This window comes from Zingiber officinale, chromosome 7A (genome assembly GCF_018446385.1).
Source record: "Zingiber officinale cultivar Zhangliang chromosome 7A, Zo_v1.1, whole genome shotgun sequence".
Lineage (NCBI taxonomy): Eukaryota > Viridiplantae > Streptophyta > Magnoliopsida > Zingiberales > Zingiberaceae > Zingiber > Zingiber officinale.
In genome coordinates this window covers 1492300-1501007 of record NC_055998.1, presented here as the reverse complement: position 1 = coordinate 1501007, position 8708 = coordinate 1492300, and positions in this window count along the sequence as shown.

Sequence of the window (8708 nt, the reverse complement as noted above, 5' to 3'; positions counted from 1 at the left end):
TCGTGCGATCGGCGTGAGGGGATCGAGTGCTTGACCCTCGGTCCTCACGGGTGGCTGGCAGGCGGTGTCTTTGTTCCGCTCGGCATGAACAAGCGCACGCTCGGTTTTTTTCCGAACGGCTTGCGCTTCTTCCACATTTATATATTCGTTGGCCGATGTAGCATGTGATCATAATCTCGGGCGGCTTTCGGATGAGCGACCGGAAGAAGTCCCCATCCACAAGGCCTTGCGTGAAGGCATTCATCATCGTCTCCGATGTGGCCGTTGGGATATCCATCGCCACTTGGTTGAATCGTTGAATATAGCCTCGAAGCGATTCTCTCGGCTCTTGCTTGATGGCGAATAGGCTGACACTTGTCTTTTGATAACGCCGACTCTGGCGAAGTGGTGGAGGAAGGCCGTTGAATTCCTTGAAGCTCGTGATGGATCCGTCCGGCAACCTCCGAAACCACCGTTGGGCCGATCCGAGAGGTGGTAAGGAAGACTCTACACTTTACTCCATCGGTGTCTTGATGGGCGTGGCTGTATTATCGAACTTACCCAGATGATCATCCGGTCTGTTGTTCCATTGTATTCGCCGATCGTCGGAGGCACGTAGTGCTGGGGCAGAGGGTCTCGTGGGATAACCTCCGAAAATTGGCGATTGATCCGCTCGGGAGGAGTCCGGCGAGCTTTCCTCCTTCATCGTCCGCCTTGGCATTTTATCGAGGAAGATCCTCTATCTCTTGGGCTGGTATGGCTTCAGGGTGCGAAATAAGGCCGATGGAATGCGACGGTGGAGGCGCTTCCGCTCGGCCATGAGACGCAGATGTTGCTTGTTGCGCCCGCTCGGCGGATGCTTTTGTTTTGCTCCATGAGTTTGGCGGCCCTTATCTCGACCAGGCGTCGAGTTCCGTTGAAAGCGTCACGTGTGTTGTCGTCCAGCCTCATCCATTGTCTCCGTTCGGATGCCGACACGGCCAATTTGATCTGTCCGAACAGTGAGTCGATGGGCACGTGGCGCTCTCCGCTGGATCCTCGAGTGCTCGGCGAACTGCAGCAAAAACCGGGCCGGGAGGGGTGTCCCGGCGACGGCCGGCGCTCAAGTCGGGTAAGTGGTGGAGAAAGTGGTGCGCCAAATTCGTATTCTGCGTACCTTTGGCGAAGTAATGGCCTCTTTATATAAGACGGAGAAGGAACTGATGCACGCCCAGGAGCGTGCGTGTCGAACCCATACCACGGTATGCACTTGTCGGAGAGCTTACCTGCACAGTCCGAGCATGTTCTTTGATGGGACGGCGGGACCACCCGTTGTCGAGACTAAGTATGCGACGGCGTACGACTTGTCGAAGATGTCCCGTCTTTTACCTGGGGTGCCGGCCCGCCGGCGGGCGATGAACGTCGTCCGGACGGCCTTGATTCTTTGCGCCGTCCGGGCGGCACCTCCTTCCGCTCGGTCATTACGTACTGCTTTATTTGAGCGTCGGACCCCTGGTCCCTACCAGGGTGCCTTTTACTATCAGATTTCTCTTTCTTCTGAGTCCGGTCGGCTCGCCCTTTTCCGGCGAGCCCCTGGACCCTTTGACCTCCCCTCAGCGTTGACTCCTTATGGGGTTCCGGATTTTTACCGCCGGATCAAATACCAATCACAAACTAAGATTTGCAAGGCTTCACAACCAAAACAGTAATAACGAAACTAACTACGGTCTAAAACTGGTATAAACTTATAGGTTGTTCTTGTTCATTGGATAGCACAACCGAAACCTACAATAATTCTCTCTGTTCCGTGCCACGACAAAGAAACTATAAGGAAACAAATTGCTCAACATACTTAACTCTTCCATATCCTTACTTTGAGTCTCACGACAGCAGCCCTAAACCCAAACTTCACAACAAAAATTCTAAAGCAAGAAGAAACTAAATCCCTAGAAATTCCGAAATTCTTTACAACAAATCCGAAAGCTTAAAAAGGGAAGAACAATCTTCTTTATAAAACTCACGGCATCAAGCTTCCTTGTCAACAATTCCTCACGGCACATTCACAAAACAAGAGAAACTCTAAATCAAAGGCTCGAAACTATCTTACCGCAGGTGAGTAAGCACTTACCTCTTGTTCTTAGACTTACAGCCGGGAAGGAGGTTCTAGGGTTCCGGTTAACTCAAGCTCTCGGTCCCTTCTGGTGCTCACGGCCTCTCCTCGATGTGAGGACCACCACCCCGTGAAGAGACCCTCGGAGAACAACCTCGCCGCCCGCCGGAGACATGCTTGCTTGCTGCCGCAGTTTCGCCCGAGCAAGAGTCGCGCCGTCGCGAGAGGAGAAGGAAATTTTAGGGCTCGGGAAAAAAAATAAACGATTCCTTTTTAATACCTAGGTTTTATTTCTGTCCTTTACTATAACTTAAATATATTTCGTTCCCTATCTTTTCGTGAAATAGCTGCGGAACAGTTGATTGGCTGCGTTCTGCTTAAGGCTCGGCTCGTGGGTTCGATTCTCGGTTGCAACTCATTTCCTTCCTATTATTTCTTGTTATTAACTTCTACTACTTAAATAAAACTCTTCCTTTATTCGATTAAGTAACAACTGCTGGCCCACTTGGTTAGTCGGGTTTTGACCGAGTCAAAGGTCGCTGGTTCGAACCTCGGCTTGGACATTTTTTTGTCAAAACTTCCTTCGTTTAGTAAAAATATCAAACAACTTCCAAAAATTATATAAAAATACTCTAAAAATCTCTAGAATTTTTCTATAGCATTTTTAAAATATTTTTGAATTATTTTTTGGGCTCAAAATGAGGAAATTTGAGTTGTTACAGCTTCGAGGCTTACTAGGGTCGTCTGTTTCCCCGGATACAACGGTTGATCGTGATTCCCACCAAGCACAGGTAGTCACGGCGAATTAAGCGGCACCCGATTGCTATCACGGGCACTCTGCCAAGTAGGAGTTGCACGACAGAGGAGGGGAATGAAGGTGGAGAGCTTTTGCTTATGTGTGTCTGCGTGTGTCCTCTGCCTGTGATCACAACCTCCTTATATAGGAGCTCAGACCAATAGGCAACGTTAATGATCTTAATGATCATTATTCACCAAGCAGTGAAACACCCACCGTTTCACTTAACCGTTTTGATTCTGCATTAATCTCGAATTTATTGTATCCGTTACACAACAACAAAAGGTTTACGTGATAAAATATTGATTGTTCCACTTGGACGAATTTTGCCTTGACCGGTTCAGCATTTGGCGCGTGCAGGTCATGCCTGTACACGAGTCAACATGGTTCAGTGCAATCTGGACCCTAGATTTGCACCCCCTGCGTACCCACGTCTGAGAGAGAATCTCTCCCCATGCATTTGTTCACATCATTAAAGCATGTGAATCAATATAAACTAACTAATATGCCAAGATCTCATCGCTGTATCCTTCGATCACATCAAGATATCTTATATAGTGCAATCTATATTCACGAGTATACCTCAAGTACCTCAGTACTCTTGTTATTCTTTTCCAGTGCGCAACACCGATATTACTCATGTATCTACTCAGTTTATTTACTGCGTAGGCCAAATCTAGTCGTGTATAACTCATTAAGTATATCATATTTCTAATCACTTGAGACTACTCTATCTGCGAGATATTTTCACATCTATTTTTCGATAGATGTTGACTCGTATCTATCGGTGTTCGTGCCAACACAGTATCACCCTTGGTAAATTTCTCAAGAATCTTGTCCACGTAATGGAACTGACTAAGAACAAGTCCTATCGTTCTAAAAATTTTGATTCTTAAAATTACATCAGCTAGGCCCATGTCTTTCATGCCAAATCTTGAGTTTAACATGTCTTTAGTGGATTTAATTATCTTATCATTACTCCCAATGATAAGTATGTCATCTATATATACACACAAGATGACGTAGTCATTCTCTGTGGCTTTCATGTAGACACATTTATCACATTCATTAATATTGAATCCACATTCCTTCATGGCATTGTCAAATTTCTCATGCCACTACTTTGATGCTTGTTTTAAGCCGTATAATGACTTCACCAATCTACAAACCTTGTTTTCCTATTCTGGTACAAAAAATCCTTCAGGTTGTTCTATGTAGATTTCCTTTTATAAATCCTCGTTTAGAAATGTTGTCTTTACATTCATCTGATGTATCTCCAACTTCCATAGAGCTACAATTGCCAACAACATTCTAATGGAAGTTATTCTCGACACTGGAGAATATATATCGAAGTAATCAAAGTCTTCTTGCTGTTGGTATCCTTTGACTACCAATTTGACCTTGTACTTATCGATTGTGCTATCTGACTTCATTTTCTTCTTGAAAATCCACTTGCACCATAGTAGTTTACTTCCCGGAGGAAGATCCACAAGTTTCCAAGTGTTATTTTGCAAGATAGACTCTATCTTAAATGCAATTGTCTCTTTCCAGTGAGGTCCATCAGAAGAGCTTACTGCTTTTGAGTAACTTCGGGGCTCACTTTCCGACATAAAAGTGATAAAATCTGATCCGTAAGATTTTTCTACCCGAGCTCTTTTGCTCCGTCTAAGTTCAACCTTGACTGGTTCATCATCTTCTTCTTCGCCTTGTGTTTCATTTGCCCGTTTTGAGAAACTGGTATCCTCTCGGGCCTTATACGGAAACACATGCTCGAAAAACGAGGTATTTCTCGATTTTATTATTGAGTTCTTGTGTATATTCGATATTTGTGACTCGTACAAAAAAAATCAATACGCACTGTTATTTTGTGCATATCCAATAATATGCAATCAACAGTCTTTGGTTCTATCTTAATCCTTTTCGGATTAAGCACTAATACTTTGACAAGACACCCCCACATTCGTAAATATTTGTAGGACGGTTGTCTTCTATTCCACAACTCATAAGGGCTCTTATCTGTTTTCTTTCGGGACACCATATTTAAAAGGTAATTAGCTGTTAATACAGTTTCTCCCCATATGAACTCTGGTAGTCCAGAGCTTAATAGAAGAGTATTCATCATTTTCTTTAGAGTTTGATTCTTACGCTTAGCAATGCCATTTTACTGAGTATAAGGAGCTGTTATTTCGTGTCTGATTCCATATTCAGCACACAACTCAGCGAACGGTGATACATATTCACCGCCTCAGACACTTCGAACCACCTTAATTTTTCTATTAAGTTGGTTTTCAACCTCATTTTTATAGAAAATAAATTTCTCTATAGCTTCATCCTTACTTTTGAGAAGATGCACATAATAATATTTTGTATTATCATCTATAAAAGTGAAAAAGTATTTATTATCACCATGTGTTGGTGGTCCTTTTAGGTCGCACACGTCAGTGTGGATTAGATCAAGTGGTTCGTTACTTTTTTCAATATGTTGAAAGAATGACCTTATCATTTTAGCTTCAACACAAATCTCATACTTATATTTTGGATCAAGGTAGAATGTAAGTATGTTTTGAATATTTATTAATCTACGCAACACATCGTAGTTAACATGTCTTAATCTACCATGCCACAATCATGAAGACTCAAGCATATAAGTAGAAGAGCTTTTATTTTTATTTATCTTAGACCTAATAACCATTACATTGAGATTGAATAACCCATCATATACATAGTCTCTTCCTACAAACATTCTATTTTTAGACAGTACAACTCTGTCTGACTAAAAAATAATGTGAAAGTCATGCTTGCTTAACAGTGATCCGTATACTAGATTTTTCCGAATCTTCGAAACATACATAACATTGTTTAGAGTAAGGTCTTTCCCTGAGGTCATCTTCAACACTACCTTTCCTTGGCCCATGATGTCCGAAGTTGTTGAGTTCCCCATGAACAGCTTGTCTCCAGTGACTTTTTAAAAGTTGTGGAGCAACACCTTATTGCAGTAGACATGTCTGGTGGCTCTAGTGTTGATTCACCATTGTTGCGGGGTTGAACCCACCAGGTTCAACTCAAAGACCACAACACAGAGGTCATCTATTTTTGGTCCCTCGTTCAAGTTGGCCTCTTGCTTCTTCTTCGACTTTTTGCATTCTGAAGATTTATGACCAGCTCGACCATAGTCGAAGTACTTCCCAGAGAACTTCTTTTTGTTGCTGCCTCCTCTGGGTCCCATCTTGGAAGACTTATGGTTCTTCCGTTTCGAGCTTTGATCGTGCTTGACCACGTTGGCTTTCATAGTAGCATGAGAGAACAACTTTCTCTCTGAACTCTTGTTGTCTTCTTCTATGCGAAGTCGAACAATGAGTTCCTCCACATTCATCTTCTTCCGCTTGTGCTTCAGGTAGTTCTTAAAGTCCTTCTAGTCGGGGGTGGGGTAGCTTCTTAATAATAGCAGCCACCTGGAAGGTTTCACTCAGAACATCCCTTCTGAGTAGATCTCGTGCAAGATCACTTGAAGCTCCTAGACTTGGCTAATCATCGTCTTAGAGTCAATCATCTTGTAGTCCAGGAATCAACTCACTATGAACTTCTTGGCCTTGCATTCTCTGTTTTGTATTTCTTGTCCAGGGACTCCCACAGCTCCTTAGCCGTTCTTTTCATGCTATACATAGCGTACAATGAGTCAGCAAAGCATTTGAGGATGTAGTTTCGGTAAAGAAACTCAGAATGAATACATGTCTCCACTGCACTGATGGTCTGCGCATCAGCATCCTCAGCATGTTTGGGGGGGGGGGGGTCCTTGGTCAAGAATCAAGCCAGGTTGAGTGTGGTCAAGTAGAAGAGCATCTTCTGCTGCCATATCTTGAAGCTCAGTCCACTGAACTTCTCTGGCTTTTTCCCATGATTGATTAACATAGTTCTAATCAGGGCGGAGGGAACTTTCAGGTGTTGAGTTTGTTGCACCTCAATATTCTGTTCTGTGGTCATCTCAATAGAACCGAGTCTGTTTCAAGATTGTTGGAATAAACAATCTGTTGTCGGAGATTTACGGGGTATTAGCTGAATTTAAACTATACTGAATTAAATTCAACTTAAGGTTAAGATGACCTGAGCAAATAATCTCAGGCTGCCAACAGGGGTTGATTTATGCTACGTGCCGAAGAGCGGCAGAGCGGACTGAGTTGCCGAGCGGGCAGATCGGCTAAGCAACAAGTCTGTATTACCGAGCGGGAAGATTGACTGAGCAACATGTCTATGTTGTCGAGCGGGCAGATCAGCCAAGTAGCAGAGCGGACTGAGTCAGCCGAGCAGCAGGTCTGTGTTGTCAAGCGGGCAGATCGGCTGAGCTACAAGTCTGTGTTGCTGAGCGGGCAGATCGGCCAAGCAACAGAGCGACTGACAAAGAGGCTACCCAAGCGAGTGACTGTCTGAGAAGTTCGAGTGAGACCGAGTAGACTGACTAGGTAGTGCAGTCGATCGGATAGAGCAGCTCGAGCAGGCGTAGCGGTCGAATCAGAAAATGGCTGGTCGAGCAAACAGCAAAGCAACCGAGCGGCTGACGAACAAAAGAGCCCGAGTGGGAGAACAACCATCTGGGAAACTCAGTTCATGAACAGTGTCGCCTGAGAGGGAAAAAGGACCGAGGCCTGCGAGAGTCACAATTTCCTCGAAATAGATTCACCTCACCTCCTGCTGTGCTTCGAGGCTTACTAGGGTAGTTTGTTTCCCATGATACAACAATTGACCGTAATTCCCACCAAGCACTGGTGGTCACGGCAAATTGAGTGACACTTGATTGCTATCACGGGCACTCTGCCGAGCAGGAGTTGCACGATAGAGGAGGAGGGGAACGAAGGTGGAGAGCTTTTGCTTGTGTGTGTTTGCGTGTGTCCTCTTTTTGTGATCGCAGTCTCCTTATATAGGAGCTCAGACCAATGAGCAGCATTAATGATCTTAATGATCATTATTCGTTGGTTGTTCTACTTGGACAAATTTTACTCCGACCGGTTCAGTATTCGGCGCGCACAGGTCGTGCTCGTACACAAGTCAACATTGTTCAGTGCAATCCGGGCCTTGGTTTTACACCCCTTTGCGCACCCACACGTGAGAGAGAGTCTCTTCCTATACATTTGTTCAAATCATCAAAGCATGCGAATCAATATAAATTAACCAATATATCAAGACTCTCCCGATATGAAAGTAAAGTCTCATTCACAATGAAACTTCTATTATTTTTCACCTCTTCTCTATTCACAAATATTTAATAAAAATTTAATTGAACAATTAATTTGAATAAGAATTTGCATTTATATTTACAAATTAAGATATACAAATAGTATATGTTGAATTAATTTTGAAAACGTAGCAACAACTTCATATGCATTAATGAGACTCATCAACTTTATGTGCATACATTAAATAATCCAATAAAATTAATTAATGATATTGAGAAAATTTTCTCAGATGTTAATTATCACATATTATTTATATATTTCAACAAAAATAAAATAAATATATAATTATATTTTATTCAAACATGATTCGTGATAGAAATAATTAGAAAGAGAATTTTAAACTTAATTTTATCCCAAAAGAAATTAATAAAAGAGAGTTGTTTTTTCCATCCCGTTAACACCCTCCCCTCCCGGGGCCGACCACAAAATACAATGATATTTACCTTTCTATCCTTTTCCTTATTCCTCATTCACATTTTTTTTTATTTTAATTTTTTTAAGTTTTGTTTTTTTAACTAATTTTATTTTTTATCAGTTTTATTTTTTGAATAATTTTTTATTATTTATTTTAATATTTGTTTATTTTTTATCTTAGATTTTAAAAGTTATTATTGGT